The 18,051-nt window shown below is 35.5% G+C and overlaps 1 pseudogene across 1 annotated transcript in view; it reads left to right on the top strand.

Moving 5' to 3' along the window:
• Positions 1 to 827: 827 nt before the first annotated feature.
• Positions 828 to 18,051, top strand: part of LOC149545121 (F-box/LRR-repeat protein 15-like) — a 55,614-nt pseudogene continuing 38,390 nt past the window's right edge. The window contains exons 1-2 of the transcript XR_016353528.1: positions 828 to 1,106; positions 1,247 to 1,325. The product of XR_016353528.1 is annotated as an F-box/LRR-repeat protein 15-like (transcript). The remainder of the gene's footprint in view (positions 1,107 to 1,246; positions 1,326 to 18,051) is intronic.

The following is an 18,051-nucleotide window of genomic DNA, read 5'->3' as shown; positions in this document are numbered from 1 at the left end:
TTCTATGAACAACAGCTCTGAGATGCATAGGAATCCCCAATTCTTCCATCCTAAACCAAAGCTTGTCTCTCGGGACGGTGTCAAAAGCCTTTTTAAAGTCGACAAAGCAACAAAATACCTCTTCCTTTTTCTCCCACTCTTTTTCAATAATGTGTCTCAAAGTGACACAGTGATCCACTGTCGAGTGCTTTGGCCTAAAACCAGCTTGCCCTTTAGTACGTTTATCATTTTCTTCTACCCATTTGCTGATCCTAGTTTCTATCATGCTGCCAAAAAAGTTTAGCAAAGAGGGGATTGATCATTATAGTCTTGTAGTTGGAGGGATTGTTAACATCACCACTCTTAAAAAGTGGTATTGCAAGGTTGATTGTCCAATCTTTCGGAAACCCTTCTTGGCAAATTTTGTTGAAAATTTCAGTGATGTGCAGTGCAAGAGTTTTCATACCCCACTTCAGATATTCTGCTTGGAGCGCAACAAGATCTCCACCTAACTTCTTAATCCCTGCCTCTATCTCTTGCACAGTGAAAAGATTTGTATCATCATTGACCAAAGGTGGCTGTCCCACTCCACCCTCTTGTTCATAAAGTTTCTTAGCATATTCAAACCATTGGGTGGCAGTAATATTATTATTTTCAATTTGTTTTCTCCTTGGTTGGAGTTCTTTCCAAAAACGTTTGGGGTTATTTCTGCCCAAGAAAATTAGCTCCTCTCTCCTTGTGAACATAAAATCAGTTTTTCTTCTTCTTTAGGATCTGTTTGTAGGCCTTAATGTCAAGGTTAGTTTTATATGAAAAAGGTTCGACAATGAGCAAGAGACGTTGAGGTGAGTTTTAAGTGTGAAACATTTTTCAATTTTGTACGTTTTTTGCAGTGTTGTACGCAATTTCATCTTCTCCTCTCTTGCTATCGAATATCGCTTTCAAAACGGCATCCACTTAGTGGGCACAGGAAACTGCTTTCCATTGTTAGAGCATGAACCTGAACTAATTTTCCTTGTTCAAAACCCTAAACTGCGTTCCTTGAAACCCTAAAATGAGCTTGTGATTATGTTCTGGATTCCTTAACATTTCAAGATGAAGAAAATATCCCAAAATGCAGGAACTAGGTTGGAAATTTCTTTTATAATCTATAGAACTTCGTTTTCTTACGTTTTTCATTATTTTTGGGGATAAGCCTTGTGTCTTGTAAGTGTATTTATATCATTTTTGTGGCATCAAAATTAACTTGATGTAATTGTTGGAGTAGAATGCTTGATAAGTTTATCTGGACGCTATTGTTTCATAGAATGGATGGAATTGGAAAGAGAACACCAGTCTTTGCAGAGGTATCTTCATAATGAACAACAATTTTCAGTCAGTTATATTATTTTTTTGGATATATGAACTATAATTATTATGTAGGATAGTTTCATTGTTACGGAAACTAAATTTTTTTACTGTTCTTAATTTTTTTAAATTATAATATTCTTTTCTTGGCTTCCCTACACGTGCCATAAGATCTGTTAATTGAACGCTAGAAAAACAGAGCAGTCTCCTTTATGAGAATGGTTAACCTACTGCATGAAATAATCAAATCATATGTGCAACATGTTTCTAGACCCACTCCTGACATCAAATTTAGGATGTATGAGAATGATCTTTTATTTTGTTTATACAATCAGAAAAATACTGTCCCAAGCATTTTGTTTCTGCGAACATGAACTAAAACAAGAGCAGTAAGAGAGCTGAAACAAAGTCGAAATGTACATGTCAATGTTAACAAATTCTATTTTTTTTTTGCTTCACCAGTACTCATTTCTTCCCTTGGTTAATTGTACTTTATATGTTGCCAAAATAATTGATTTGACTCAGTGGTATAGCATCAATGACTCCTCTGATCCAATCATTTCGTTAGTTGCAATTCTAGACTAGTTTGGACCTATTTTACCCGGAGGGGAAATGGATTTGCAGGGGTTTTGTTTTTTCACGCAATAGGAGATGTTATATATATATATATAGCGAGGTGCTGTCATGGCCTTTGAAGTGGAGAAAATTGCTACGAAGGACTCATCAAAGAAGCTGAAGGGATTAAGGTCAAGCCTGTAGACCATATTCTCTATTTTAATACAGAGTTTAGAAAACACAAGTTTATCTCCTGTTTATTTTAGACCTTTGCATATATTTAAATGTTGAAGTGTTATTTCATTTTCTGAAATGTAACAAAAGTATTTCTAGTACTTATTAATTTACAATTGGAAATCTCTACACAGACTTAAATATGAAAATTTGAAACTATCCGTGCAAACATACATATGTCTTGTGTGTTATAAGTTTCAGTAGTCTATAATCTACCATATGTTTCCATAGTCTAGAATTTAAGAAAATCTATTCTCAAGTTGATGCTACTGATGTTATTTTGTCTTTAAAAGTTTTTAAAAAAATACAAATATATTTTAAAAAATTCATGAAATAAAGCTACAGATGCCATAATCAGGGAATGGCTCTCCCCAATTGTCTTGTGGACGGTCAATAGTTTCTAAAATAGCCATTGTCCAATTCTGAGATTTTAGAACAATTTCTGAAACTTTTACTTCATTGGGAACGACTTGGAAACATTCCAACTGACTCCATGTCCCCCTATCCCCAAAATCGGGTCATTTCTTTGAAATGAGTGCATCTATGATGGAAACACATTTTCAAGTAACACTGGTTTGGACTAATTCTTCAAGTTGTTGGTGTGTTTGGTGTTACCATGTTTATTTCTCACACATCAAAGGTACATATGGCACTCTTTGTTTCTCTTAGTTGGATGTTTAAATGAACAGGAGATAAACTTGTATTTTCTGAACTGCGTATTAAAATACAGAGAATATGGTCTATGGGCTTCACCTTAATCCCTTCGACATCTTTGATGAGTACTTAATAGCAACTTTTTACCCTCCAAAGGCCATGTTCATACACATACACACATATACATACACTTGTCTCCTATTGTGGGAAAAAATTACCTTGCAAATCTATTTCCCCTCTGTCCATCCTGCAGAACTTTAGAAACATGTTTTAGTACACATATTTGTCATACACTGTCCTTGAGGAGTAATTTGATTGTGTAAGGACACAAATTTACATTTTTTTTCACAGACCAAACTTTGGATTTCTAGAGCATGACAGGTTCATTGGTTGATACTCTCAGAAGACATCCACATTTTAGAAATTAGAATAATTGATACTCTCTCATTAGTGCTGGCCTTTCAGGCAGACAATATTGTGTTCAAAGCATAGAAAACATGAATCAGGAAAGATTTGTAAATGCTGGAATTAACTTTGGAGTAACAAAATTTGTGATTTTCCTTCTACAAAATGTTATTCAAATTAAAATGTTGATAACTGCTTTTGATCCATGTCCCCAAATTCTGTAGATTTTTGTGAATGTAAGAGTGATTGTGTAGTGATTGTGAAATGTTACAAATTTCACCTACACACTTTTGGTTGGGTTTATGCAAGTGATTTTCATATTACTCTTTAGTTTTACTTAATAAGTCAATGTAACTGCTGAAGATGGGATAATATTTCGTGTTTCTTGTACAGAATTTGAAACTACTCTTTGCATAGATATTTAATTAGCTTGATAGAAGAAGGGAGGGCATTTATGGAATGAGGCAGGATATTGAATTAGCTTTATATGAAATTGACTGCTATTTAACAGAAAATATAATAACAAACGACAAATATAATATAATTAAACAGTTATTTTTTAATTTTCCTTCTTGATGGATTAGTGACTAGTGTGTATGAGGCGTAAGCCCAAGTGCTACATGTGTCTGATCGGGTCAAACCTACTCTGTTGATTATCAATTTCAAGGCCAGCCATATACAAATCTTATTTATGATAAAAAGGGAAGGACTGATAACAAGTCTGGTTGCATATAACAACCACATTTAATATTAACTGCCTCAATTCCCATGGGCTGATAATAAGTGTCACTCTTGAGTAAATTTGCTACACATTTGTGGTTAGTATCATAACATTAATGGAAAATGAACATTACAGAAGAATAAGTAAAGAGGAAACATTTATGTACAGTTGTATAAATATAATGGATGCTACAAACTTGTGATTGGTATATTAAAGAAAATGGCACACAAGTTATATTTTAAAATGCTGAACCTTAAAGTATAGTACTATCTTATATTACTATTACTTTTCTGAAAATGGTAATACAAATATTTATTGGATACTCTTAACAAGTGGAAACTAAACCTTCATTTCTAATCTATTTAAGAACCTTCACATTCAAAATCATTTTTAGATACTTTTTGTCAACAAATCAAGAACATGGCTTTGGTGTGTACAAGAAAACGTTTGTGCCTTACTGAGTTAATGGAGACGAAAGTAAACCTTTACCTCCAAAATATTTCTTATCTAGTTTTTGTCTCAAAATTGAAAGGAATTCATTTAGATTCCTTTACCTTATCTTTGCCTTCTTTTTCTTTACACTTCTCAATATACTAACTCTCACTGCAAGATTTTCATCACCTATTAATGTATTATTGATTCTTAGCAGCAATAGCTCTTTCTTTCTGAGGAGGCTGGTTTCCGGGTTGGCTATCAGACCATGTATGGAAGTTGTCACTACTATAGTTTTAGACTGGGTTGAATATTAAGGTTTGCCAGCTTATTCAAGTTATTGACTCAAGTATCTCTATGCTATTTTATTATTATATAATATTAGTATGTGTTATGTAAGGAAAATTATATTCCTTCCCAAGATTTAGTACATTTCATCTTTCTTGTATCTATTGTCCAACTAGGCTCGTCATGACTCTAATAATGAAATATATAAAATAACAATGCATACAGGATTTAGCTACTTTAACCTGATGACATGAAAACAACTATGCTTTTTTTGTGCACATTACATTTACTTGTATACATTGTTTCTCATAACACAAACTTGGTTTTCTACTATAGTTTCTCTTATACCTGTTGTGCTTGTATTAACAAATGCAACATTTTCTAATGTTTTCAAATCTATTCAAATGCTATTCTTTATTTTTTAGAGGTTCTGCCTTCAAAATATATAATTCACCAAGACTGTAATGTTGATTCATTCAAAGTGGATAATGCTAAGTACAAGACTTCCTTCTACAATGAAACATTTTTTTTTGAATAGTTCTCTCATACCAAAGACCTATAGGCATATCTGCATACCCTTGCACCTTCTTTCGGTGCAACTTCTAGTTATATTAATTGGCAAATACTACCACTACGCTGCATTTGGAAGGATATGAATTGATACAAGGTAATGCTACATGGCTTTCAGGCTTCTGGGGGATCGCTCTATATGATGTCTGTCCAAATTTATGCTTTTCAAGACATGTTATTGTTTCTTCTACTGCTTTTTGGAGCTCCCGTTAGAGAAATGAAAATTTGAAACACCATTTTTATAAGCTACAATCATACGAGTATAAGTCACTTGATAAATGAAACCATTATAAATGACAATTGTAGATAATGATATAAGCGACAAATTAATAACCATTTTTGTAATGACAATGTAATGTAATAAGCGACATTTTAGAGAAATGAAAGACATGTTGCAGTTTAGAGAAATGAATTTTTGAAATACCATTTTTATAAGCTACAAACATACGAGTATAAGTCACTTGATAAATGAAACTATTATAAACGACAATTGTAGATAATGATATAAGCGACAAATTAGACACCATTTCTATAAGTGACATTTTATAAGTGAGCGATTTTAGGGCTTGAAGGAGACAGATAATTCTACGAGGCATTTTACAAATCTTTTTGCACATATTGATTGTTGATGTAGGTATGCCATTTTTTATGAACTCAAACTCCATTCTTTCTATTATACTTGTAGAATTGGTACTCTAATGATGCTTTTCCAATTTTGCCAATCTTTATGCATTTTGTTATTATGCATTCACCGTTAATTAAGTTGTGTTTTTGTTTACCCATATTTCATGGCTTCAAGGTGCAATCTAATCATTCCTTGGTTTGTGTATTATTGTCTAAATTGTATTTTATTCAATTTAATCTAGATATTGATTTGTCTCCTATAGGCTAGGCTTCCGCATCCGATGTGGACAGATCCCGGATGTCTCCGGAAGCCCTGCGGATGCTGGCAAGAAGCCAACCATTGGCTTCCAGACGGATCCAAGAGCCTGTGGCTGGCTTCTTGCCAGCATCCACAGGGCTTTCAGACGCATCCGGGAGCATCTGTTGGCCCAGCGGCAACTAGATAGGATGATGCACTTGATAAAATGGATATACTGTTCAAGCTGAAACTCACACTTATTTATTAATCAGAAACTACAACCTCATTGGATGTATCTATTTAATGTGTGTGAAAGGAGGTCTTCCCATAATTTTCATAATACATTTCTATCACATCCTTCACATTGTAATTAGAAACATGGGCCATCCATTGGTCAACACAAGCCACAACCCAGATTGCATGTACGCATCCCACTCTATTGTCCATTCTTTGCATGATCTCCTACTGTTTGGAATCTTTGGATAATCTTGCCATTGATGGTATGAATAGCATCAAAAGTAAGCAAAACAAGATCTACTAATGACTTGATTTATCCTCCTTGCAACATTAAATCCAGAACTGTTTTCCCTACATATATTATATATTATATATATACGTTTTCTCCCGCATTTGCATCCAAAAAAAAAAATTGCCCACATCCCATATCCGTATTTGCATCTGAATCGATAACGTAGAATTTAATAATTTATTACAATGGATAGATTTGATAATGATTTAATTTGTATGATCTTTGTGCTCTGTAATATGAGCAAACTTTGGAGGATTCCAAAGCAAGTGAAGCAAATGGTCCTGGGCCCCTTGGTAGGACCAAGGGTAAGAATGGAGAGTAAGAAAGAATTACTAATTGAGAAGTGTTGGTAAACAAGTTTGTCACTTGAAAATGGCCCAACGGAGTGTATGTGGCAAACTGTTCACAATAGTTGGATAGGCCCTTGATATGCAACCTTCCTCTGCGTTTAGAGGGGCAACTCCCTCGTATGATATAATTTTGAAGTTTCTCAAATAAAAATGAAATTAAACTTTAAAAGATGAATAGAAAGCCATTGATGATGAATGCACCATCCGACTTCAAAGCTTTCCTGTACTAACTTAAACAGCTAATAACAACAATCAAGATCTACGCTTGAGAATTACCACTAGCACAATGTTGACCCAAAGATTCATAAACACCTGCACAATACCATGAAAATGCCCACTGCAAAGAGAATCAACATTTTTAGCAATTTGAAAGAAGAGAACTCAAATAACATTTTCCTTTATTTTCTTGTACCAAGAACCTAAGAGGAATTTTCGATTACAAAGATAAAATTTGTACACACTTTACATATACTATCTTCTGATCAAAATTTTATCACAGTGTTCCCTTTTTCTCAAGCCCCAAAAGGTCCCTTACAAAGCCAAGAATAATTCCTTATATAGACATGGAGGTTAAGAACTACCTTTTTGTGGTTAAGAAGTACTTCCCAAATACGTGATTTGGGTGAGGTTAATTAACCTCTACGAAATTAACCCAATATGACTTGAAACATAGACCTTACTCCTGTCCATCGAATAGTGAATATACATTCATCATGTCTCCAATTTGTGTCTATATCTACCAAATGCGATTTCCTTCTACGATAACATTTGTTAAGAGGTCGGTCCATGCATAGAAACACATATAATTACTTCAGTAGTGATTGTGGTCTTCCACATTATCATCTATTTCTTAAGGAATGCCAATTGGTTTTCATGGTGTGCTAAGACTTCTAAGAGACACTAAATATAGTGGAAATGTTTGGCAGCAAGACATAAGCTCTAGGGTCCTATGGTTTTATCTTCCAAATACAATCTGTAACATGCTTTCCTAGCTGAATATTACCATGGTTTCTGCAGGCACCAAGCAATGTCCACCAAGCCACAAAATCAGGTTCAAATGGCATGTGGTTAATAAGCTCTTCTGCCTTATCTAGATGCTCAGTACGTCCAAGTAGCCCAATCATACAGGTGTATTGCTCCATATGAGGTGCAATACCATGATTAATCATGTAAGTGAAGTAGAAGTGTCCTTCACTGACAAGGCCTTCACAACAGCAAGCAGATAGGACAACAATGAAGGTTATGTGATTGGGTACCACATTTGCCTGTTGCATTTGCTCAAAGAGTTGGATAGCTTCTTTGCCATAGCCATGGTGGGCATATCTAGAATGTGAGACAGAAATCGAGTAGTCAAGCTGTGGCTATGGAGTTGTTTCCCTTTCTCGAGAGTTGCAAGTGTTCCACATACACTAAGAACAATCAAAAAGGTGTATTCATGAGGTTTCGTCCCTACTGAAAGCATTTCGGGGAAGAGTTTCAGAGTTTTCTCAGCATTGCCATGTTGAGCATACTCTGCAATCATCATTGTCCACGACACAAAATTTCGCTCTAACATTCCATCAAACACTGTATGTCTACCCTTTATACTCCCACACTTGACATACATATCAACAAGGGTAGTTCCCACAGCAACGTTGGAATCAAATTGAGATTTTAGGGAGTGGCAGTGGAGTTGCGTACCTAGTTCCATGGCTTCAAGATTTGCACATAATCCCACAACTGTGGCCAAATTGGTTCAATCCCAATCTAGATCTTTTTTTTTTAATATACCCAAAGAGTTCTAGAGCTTCTTCATATAACCCTGCTCAGGCATATCTTGTAATAATAGAATTCCATGAAACTAAATTTTGGTTAACCATTTTGTCAAATAGATGTTGTGCATTTTTAAAGCTTCCACATTTTGAATGCAAATCAAGAAGTGCATTCTCCATAGCAACATCAATATCAATCTCCGTCTTCCTAATCTGATCCTGAATCTCTTTACCCCGTTCCAAATCTGTCAACCCCACACAAGCTTTTAAAATGCTGGTGAAAGTAAACTTATTGGGTGATACACCTTTGTTCAAAAGGCTGCAGAACTTTTTCATAACGTCCATTGTGAACATGTATGGTTGGGTCTGGTAGCTGTCCATTCATAGTTATTCTCTCATGCTTGTTTCCTAGTTTTGTAATAGTGGTACTTTTTATCAAGGCTCTAAATCTTCTCCATTGAGTGCTTTGGAAGTATCAAAGATGAGCAGGTTGGAATTAAGCTACAGGCTGCTTCGCATTCTCTTTTCAAGACTCTCAACTCCCCGGTGATTCCTTTATACATTATCTTGCTTTTAGAATTTTGAAGTCTCCATTGAATACCTTGAAGAAATATCTTCATTCTTTCATGACTAAGATCTATTTTCTATCATAGAGAGGCCTTTGAGATGACTCCTCATTCAAATCTTATATTCCAACATTCAGAAAAAATAGAAGAGGTTAATAACTGTTTTAGAAATACATGTTTTGCCTCTAACCTTAACCTTTTTGAATGAGAGGTTAAGGTTAAGGTTAATGGTTAAGAATACTTGTTTTGAAAATTTATCTTAACCTGTTTTTTTTTTGTTTAAAAGTGGAGAGGTTAAGATTTCAAATTGAAATATGTGTTTTGGACCCCAAACCTTAACCTTTTCAAAGGTTAATTGTTAAGGTTAATGGTTCGGAATACACATTTTGACCCTCGAACCTGAACCTTTTTAAAAGGTTAATGGTTAATAATTTGGATGAAAATACATATTTCAGTGTCTTTCATTAACCATTGATAATTTGAGACTTAGGAAACAAAATTTAAAAATTCGTAGTGCAGGACGGAGCTGGTGATTAGCCTGAGGATTTAAAATCATGAGACTACCAAGAATTGGGTAAGTATTCGAACACTTTAAAGATTGAATTTTTATGTCCTCTTGCACATTTTGATTGAAAACTTTGAAATTTGGGTATGATAAATACTAGGGCAACAACTGGTTTTAATTGGGGACAAGGACTAACAACGATGAAGCTTGAATCTAGAGAAACTAGAACAATGCCTTATTCATTGGGCTATAGAGTCACCAGGAACCACTTTGCAAAAGGGGGAGCAAACACCAAAAACAAGAGAGCTAAAAGGAAGACTAGGCGCAACAAAACAACACAACAAAAACTCCTATCTAGACTATATACAAGGTAGGTTTCCCTACCTCTAGTAACTCAAGGTATAATCATGCAAATCCATTCATTGGTTGGGGAAAATAAATACCATGGCGTGCTAACATATGGCAACTTTTAGGTCCTTGTGGACTCAAGTATAAGTTCGCTCTTTGAATTCTGTTGTGAGGTTTTCACACCATTGCCGCAAATTTTGGGGACCCCCTTTTTTTCAATCGCTTCGGCAATAGTTTTTTAAAGTTTTCCAAAAGTTTTTTTTGAGTTTTAAAAATTTTGAGCCTTGGACACCTTCAAGCGAGTGGGAGAGACTTAGCTTATTTTCAACCTTTTTTTAAAACTTGATTTTCCAGAGCCACCAATTCTATCCCTAGGCCGAACAAATTTCAAAGTTAATTCCAACTTGGCAGGATAAAATTGTAAATTTTGTATTTAGATGTTTTCTTTTGAAAATTTGGATATAATTGTGTAAATTTGAAATAATTTTCAAAAATGAAATTTTTTGTTAAATCTGGTCTTTTGGAAAATCTTCAATTTTTGGTGAAGAAAGATTAGGCTCTAGAGAATGATTTATTTGTGTTAAAATGCTAAAATGTCTTAGCTAAATTGATTGGAATTAAAACTGCAAATTTTGTCTTTAAATGGATTAAATTGCCTTGAAAACTTTGTAGTCTTTAATGAAATTAGTAATTTAATATTAAAAAATGGCTTTTGACTAGCCAAAATCCAATTTTAATAACGTATTAATTACTAAATCTTCATTAAATGGAAATATTTAACACCTCTAAGGCATTATTTATTTTCTTTTTACAATTTTGGTCCAAATGGCAATTTAAAAAGTTAATTTTTATCATGGCAAAATTAATTTTGGTTAAGTATTTAATTGTGGGCCATAATTTTGCATTGATTATTTATTTCTCTTTCTCCTAGGGTCCAAGTTGGCCAGCTTGGGAAGGCTTGTGGAGTTGGGTATAAGAGGAACCTCCTTCCTCTTCTTTCCTCACTTCTCATTTGGCGATTTTTTGGCAAGGGCAGATTTCTCCATTGTTGGGCGATTTTCCTTGCAAGGTAGTTTTTTCTCCATTTTTGGCAATTTTGTCTTGAGGGCAGATTTCTCTTCCATTGGCGATTTCTTCCTTGGGCAGATTTGGCCCTTGCTTTTGGGCGATTTTTGGTTGAAAGGAAGATTTTTCATGGTATTGGCAATTTTTTGCAAATTTTGATTTTTTGCAAAGAGCTGTGATTTTTGCCCTAGGTTGGGCAAATTTATTTGAAGGTGAATTACATGATAAATTTCTGATTTGCAAGTGGATTTGAAGTTTTTGAGGTCTGATCCTAAATTCTGAAAAGTCACTGTCCAGCTATTGGTTAAGGTGAATTTTAATCATTTAGAGTTGCAAAGGGTCCTTAAGCTGACATCCTTCCCTTGGTTCTAGTCTAAGGATTGCTTCCCTTGGTTCTGCTAGCCTTCTGGTCCACCACTCTACCATCTCGTAATAGGGCAACGAGATGGAGGATGTTAGTACAAGTAAGAATCCCAAGCAAACAAACACTAAGAAAGACAAAGGGGATATGATGCCCAAAACACCTTTCTTCTCGAAAATGAAGCAAATAACTGACACCAATATCAGTACAGTAGACGTGATACGGATGAGGGACAGACTGAAAGAAGGACAACTCCCCTTGGCAAAGAAGATATAGAAGGTGGTAGCACATCATAGCCCAAGCGTCAACACTTCCATATCAACCATGATGAGCGATGTTGGGGTAGCACTTGATTTTGAGGATATCAGAGAAGAGGATCAATGAGACAGATTTTGGATTTAGGTTGGATGAGTTAGGAAAGGTTGCTATCAAGAAGAAGCATTTGGGCACCCTTTCCTCTCTCAATGCTTTTATTGAATTTGTGAAAGAATATGAGTAGGATCATGAAAAAATACTACAAGCAGCAAGCAACGTGGTGAAGTCAGTGGAACTCAGAGCGAAGCACACACCTTGTCCTCCTATAGAAGAAGTTAATGGAAGGTAAGCTAAGTTCATTGCCTTGGCTAAGAAAATGAAAGAAAAGGGAAGATTTATATTAGAAGACCACTTGATGTAAGCCCAAGTGATAATTTCTCTTTCATTTAGAATAGGACAAGTGTCTATTTATGATCGACCACTATTTTGGTGCCTTCTCATTGGTTGCCACTCTTTGCACTTTTTTCATTGGTCCATTGATGAGGTGGCAGCTTCTTATTGGCCGATGGGGTGGCAACCCTAATTAGGGTTTTGAGGATCCAATCTGGATCGTTGATCTTGTTTTGATCTCCATCGTCCATTGTATTTTTGGCCCCTATATAAGGCCATTTTCTCTCATTTGTAAAGGGTTGGAGAAATTGTTGCTAAGATAATACCAAAATCGCTCTCTTTTTCATTTTTGTGACTTGCATGGTGATTAAGAACATTGGGTGTTATTGCATGTTTTCTACTTCCACATAGTTAGATTTCTTTTCAAGTTGTTAAAGTTGGTTGCATTTCAAGTTGTTTAAGCAAGAGTAAAGTAGATGGATAGTTGCATTGTAGCATTAGTAAATCTTTGATAGGGATCAATACTAGACCACTAGCATCCTAACGGCTGGTTGGGAAGCCTTGTGTGGTAAACTAGTTTATTATTCCTTTGAATCATTGCACCTGTAGAAGTGAGGCCGCTGATCAGCTTTCATTAGGTTCGATCCCCGTCCATTTGCTAACCTTTCATTCGTAGGAGTAGGAGTAGAATAGTGAGTAGTTGAGTAGTCAAAGTTTAGAGGGGAAAGTTAGAGAAGTAAGTCAAGTATTAGAACATACCCATTCACCCTCCACCACCATCGCTTTTCCATCAGCATCATCTTTGGCAGGCACATCCTCCATCATCATCACCATCAATATTATCCGCCACCCGCATATTTCACAAACCGAACCACCATCTCCATCATCCCACCAAAGTCCAAGTCATCCTCAATAATTTGCGTAAGGCCGCCTACGTGATTACCAACAAATCAGATTGATAAAACTGAGTGAGTATCCACAAGAGTAAGGAACATTGGAGTTACTCTCATATCTCATGAGCAATAACTTTTCAAGAGAGGAATTGTATGTTTGATATTCTGTATCAAATATTCAATTACTAATATGTTATGTAAGTGATACAAAACTCGCATCAACAAATTCCTATTCTGAGATTCCTAGTATGCTTCACATCACTTGATAAAGGAATGTATCCAAATAACCGTGTCTCATAAAAAATCTCTGACTTTGAAATCAACTCTGCTTCATGTTGCATGCCATTCGCAACTTCATTTTGAAAGAGTTGAAGGATAAGGCTCTCAAATTTTTGAACACATTTATGATAATTTTCTCCACTTGACAAGCCTTCTACTTGAAATTCTAGTGATTGGTCATCATGAATTCCTGGACTTATTTCTGACACCAGAAAATCTTTCTTTTCCATTCTATGAAATTATTCCAATATGAATGCACATCCTTGTCACATTGAATCTTCCCATGATGTATTTCTTCCTCTTCTTCCATCAGATCATTTAAAGAAGAAACAATCATCTTTTCCATTTTGCTGCACACGTTCTCTAATGACTCTAGCTGATCAGGAGAATTGATCATCAGTTGATATCGATGTAAGGGAAATTCTTTTAAAAGAGCATCATCATCTATGCCTTCATCTTTGCATTTTTCAATCATTAGATAACACATTTCATCAAGGCCAAGTACTTCTCTAGTGCGAGACACCATCACAATGTTTTCTTGATTGTAGTCTCCATTTGTGAACTTGAATGCTTCAAATTCAGGTTTCATGCACGAGGAAGAGTGAGAGCTTGATGTGTCATCTTCTCTTACTTAATGCCTATCCTTAATTCCCATTTCCATCATACCTATTATTAAATTTTCATCAGTGTTTTCACAAACTTGGTTCATTGATTCTTCTTGATGACCATCTTCACAAAATGGGAAAGCTTCATATTCCACTTGCATGTAACCTTGAAAAGGATTTCTTGACAACTCATCGTCTTTCTCTTGAAAATGATCTTCTACTCTTGTGATGATCATACCACTTTCTGAAAACTCTTCAACATGCAATTTCCTTCCATGATAACATTTGTTGAGAGGTCGGTCCATGCATAGAAACACATACAATTACTTCAATAGTGATTGTGGTCTTCCACATTATCATCTATTTCTTAAGGAACACCAATTGGTTGTCATGGTGTGCTAAGACTTCTAAGAGACACTAAATATAGTGGAAATGTTTGGCAGCAACACATAAGTTCCAGGGTCTTGTGGTTTTATCTTCCAAATACAATTTGCAACATGCTTTCCTAGCTGAATATTACCATGGTTTCTGCAAGCACTGAGCAATGTCCACCAAGCCACAAAATTGAGTTCAAATGGCATGTGGTTAATAAGCTCTTCTGCCTTATCTAGATGCCCAGTACGTCCAAGTAGCCCAATCATACAAGTGTAGTGCTCCATATGAGGTGCAAGACCGTGGTTAATCATGTAATTGAAGTAGAAGTGTCCTTCACTAACAAGGCCTTCACGACAGCAAGCAGATAGGATAGCAACGAAGGTTACGTGATTGGGTACCACATTTTCCTGTTGCATTTGCTCAAAGAGTTGGATAGCTTCTTTGCCATAGCCATGGTGGGCATATCTAGAATTTGAAACAGAAATCCAGTAGTCAAGCTGTGGCTATGGAATTGTTTCCCTTTCTCGAGAGTTGCAAGTGTTCCACATACACTAAGAACAATGGAAAAGGTGTATTCATGAGCTTTCGTCCCTGCTGAAAGCATTTTGGGGAAGATTTTTAGAGTTTTCTCAGCATTTCCATGTTGAGCATACTCTGCAATCATCACTGTCCATAACACAACATTCTGCTCTGACATTCCATCAAACACTGTATGTCTACCCTCTATACTCCCACACTTGACATACATATCAACAAGGGCAGTTCCCACAGCAACATTGGAATCAAATTGAGATTTTAGAGAGTGGCATACCCAGTTCCATGGCTTCAAGATTTGCACGTGCTCCCACAACTGTGGTCAAAGTGGTTCAATCCCAATCTAGATCTTATTTTTTATATACCCAAAGAGTTCTATAGCTTCTTCATATAAACCTGCTCGGGCATATCCTGTAATAATAGAATTCCATGAAACTAAATTTTGGTTAACCATTTTGTCAAACAGATGTTGTGCATTCTTAAACCTTCCACATTTTGAATGCAAATCAAGAAGCACATTCTCCACAGCAACATCAATATCGATCTCTGTCTTCCCAATCTAATCCTGAATCTCTTTACCCCATTCCAAATACGTCAACGCCCCACAAGCTTTTAAAATGCTGGTGAAAGCAAACTTATTGGGTGATACACCTTTGTTTTGCATTTGTTCAAAAAGCTACAGAGCTTTTTGATAACATCCATTGTGAACATGTATGGTTGGGCTCAGTAGCTGTCCATTCATAGTTATTCTCTCATGCTTGTTGCCTAGTTTTTTAATAGTGGTACTTTTTATCAAGGCTCTAAATGTTCTCCATTAAGTGCTTTGGAAGTATCAAAGATGAGTAGGTTGGAATTAAGGTACGGGCTACTTCGCATTCTCTTTTCAAGACTCTCAACTCCCCGATGATTCCTATGTACATTATCTTGCTTTTAGAATTTCAAAGCCTCCATTGAATACCTTGAAGAAATATCTTCATTCTTTCATGACTGAGATGTATTTTCTATCATAGAGAGGCCTTTGAGATGACTTCTCATTCAAATCTTATCTTCAAGTATTCAGAAAAAGAAGAAGAGGTTAATAACTTTTTTAGAAATAGCCTCTAACCTTAACTTTTCGGATGAGAGGTTAAGGTTAATGGTTAAGAATACTTGTTTTGAAAATTTATCTTAACCTCTTTTTTTTAATTTTATTTTTAAAATGGAGAAGTTAACATTTCAAATTGAAATATGTGTTTTGGACCCCGAACCTTAACCTTTTCAAAGGTTAATGGTTAAGGTTAATGCTTTGAAATATGTGTTTTGACCCCCGAACCTTAACCTTTTTAAAAGGTTAATGGTTAATGATTTGGTTGAAAATATGTATTCTGGTGTCTTTCATTAACCATTGATAATTTGAGACTTAGGAGACCAAATTTAAAAATTTGTAGTGCAGGGTGGAGCCGGTGATTAGTTGGAGGATTTAAAATCATTAGACTACCAAGAATGGGGTAAGTATTCGAACACTTTAAAGATTGAATTTTTATGTCCTATTGGACATTTTGATTGAAAATTTTGAAATTTGGGTATGATAAATACTAGGGCAACAACTGGCTCTAATTGGGGACAAGGACTGATAAGGACGAAGCTCGAATCCAGAGAAACTAGAACAGTGTCTTATTCATTGGGCTATGGAGTCACACGAGGAATCACTTTGAAAAAAGGGGAACAAACACCAAAAATAGGAGAACTAAAAGGAAGACTAGGTGCAACAAAACAACACAACAAAAACTCCTATCTAGACTATATACAAGATAGGTTTCCCTACCTCTAGTAACTCAAGGTAGAATCATGCAAATCCATTCACTGGTGGAGGAAAATAAATACCATGGCGTGCTAACATGTGGCAACTTTCAGGCCCCTGTGGACTCAAGTATAAGTTTGCTCTTTGAATTCCTATTCTGAGATTCCTAGTATACTTCACATCACTTGATAAAGGAATGTATCCAAATAACTGTGTCTCAAAAAATCTTTGACTTCGAAATCAACTCTGCTTCATGTTGCATGCCATTCACAACTTCATTTTGAAAGAGTTGAAGGATAAGGCTCTCAAAATTTTGAATGCATTTATGATACTTATCTCCACTTGACAAGCCTTCTACTTGAAATTCTAGTGATTGGTCATCATGAATTCTTGAACTTATTTTTGACACTAGACCATCTTTCTTTTCCATGGGGATGATTGTGTTTGTATTTTCTACGAAATTATTCCAATATGAATGCACATCCTTGTCACATTGAATCATCCCATGATGTATTTCTTCCTCTTCTCCCATTAGATCACTCAAAGAAGAAACAATCATGTTTTCCAGTGCGCACATTCTCTAATGAGTCTAGCTGATCAGGAGAATTGATCATCAGTTGATATTGATGTAAGGGAAATTCTTTTAAAAGAGCATCATCATTTATGCCTTCATCTTCACATTTTTCAATCATTAGATGACAACACATTTCTTCAAGGCCAAGTACTTCTCTAGTGTGAGATACCATCACAATGTTTTCTTGATTGTAGTCTCCACTTGTGAACTTGAATGCTTCAAATTTAGGTTTCATGCATGAGGAAGAGTGAGAGCTTGATGTGTCATCTTCTCTTACTTGAGGCCTATCCTTAATTCCCATTTCCATCGTACCTATTATTAAATTTTCATCAATGTTTTCACAAACTTGCTTCATTGATTCTTCTTGATGACCATCTTCACAAAATGGGAAAGCTTCATATTTCACTTGCATGCAACCTTGAAAAGGATTTCTTGACAACTCATCATCTTTCTCTTGAAAATGATCTTCTACTCTTGTGATGATCTCAGGAGTTAATGGTGATGTCTGCAAGATTTCACTTGAGGTTATTTCTTCATCAGTGGCAATAATAGAAGATTGTGAAAAATATTCTAAAGAATTGACTTCAGCAATATAGTCCTTTAATGATTAGGGGTGAATGAATAGGAATGTCTTCTCCACAGAGGAAGTCATCATCTGAAGCATCAAGGCACCAAGTAGGAATAAAAGTATTATGAAATTCACCTTGATCCATATTTCCCTCATCTTTAATCATATGTTGTGTAGTTCCTCGAGAAACGTTTGATATTTCTTTTTCTTTCTCATTAGGATTGAGATGATTGAATACTTTCTCCTAGATCTTGAAATTTTCACAGTCATGCCTTG

Source organism: Cupressus sempervirens, chromosome 7 (assembly GCF_028749045.1).
Source record: "Cupressus sempervirens isolate cs-2001-9-10 chromosome 7, ASM2874904v1, whole genome shotgun sequence".
In the NCBI taxonomy this organism is placed as follows: domain Eukaryota; kingdom Viridiplantae; phylum Streptophyta; class Pinopsida; order Cupressales; family Cupressaceae; genus Cupressus; species Cupressus sempervirens.
The sequence above is the reverse complement of the archived record's forward strand: the minus strand, read 5'-3'. Positions and strand labels throughout refer to the sequence as shown.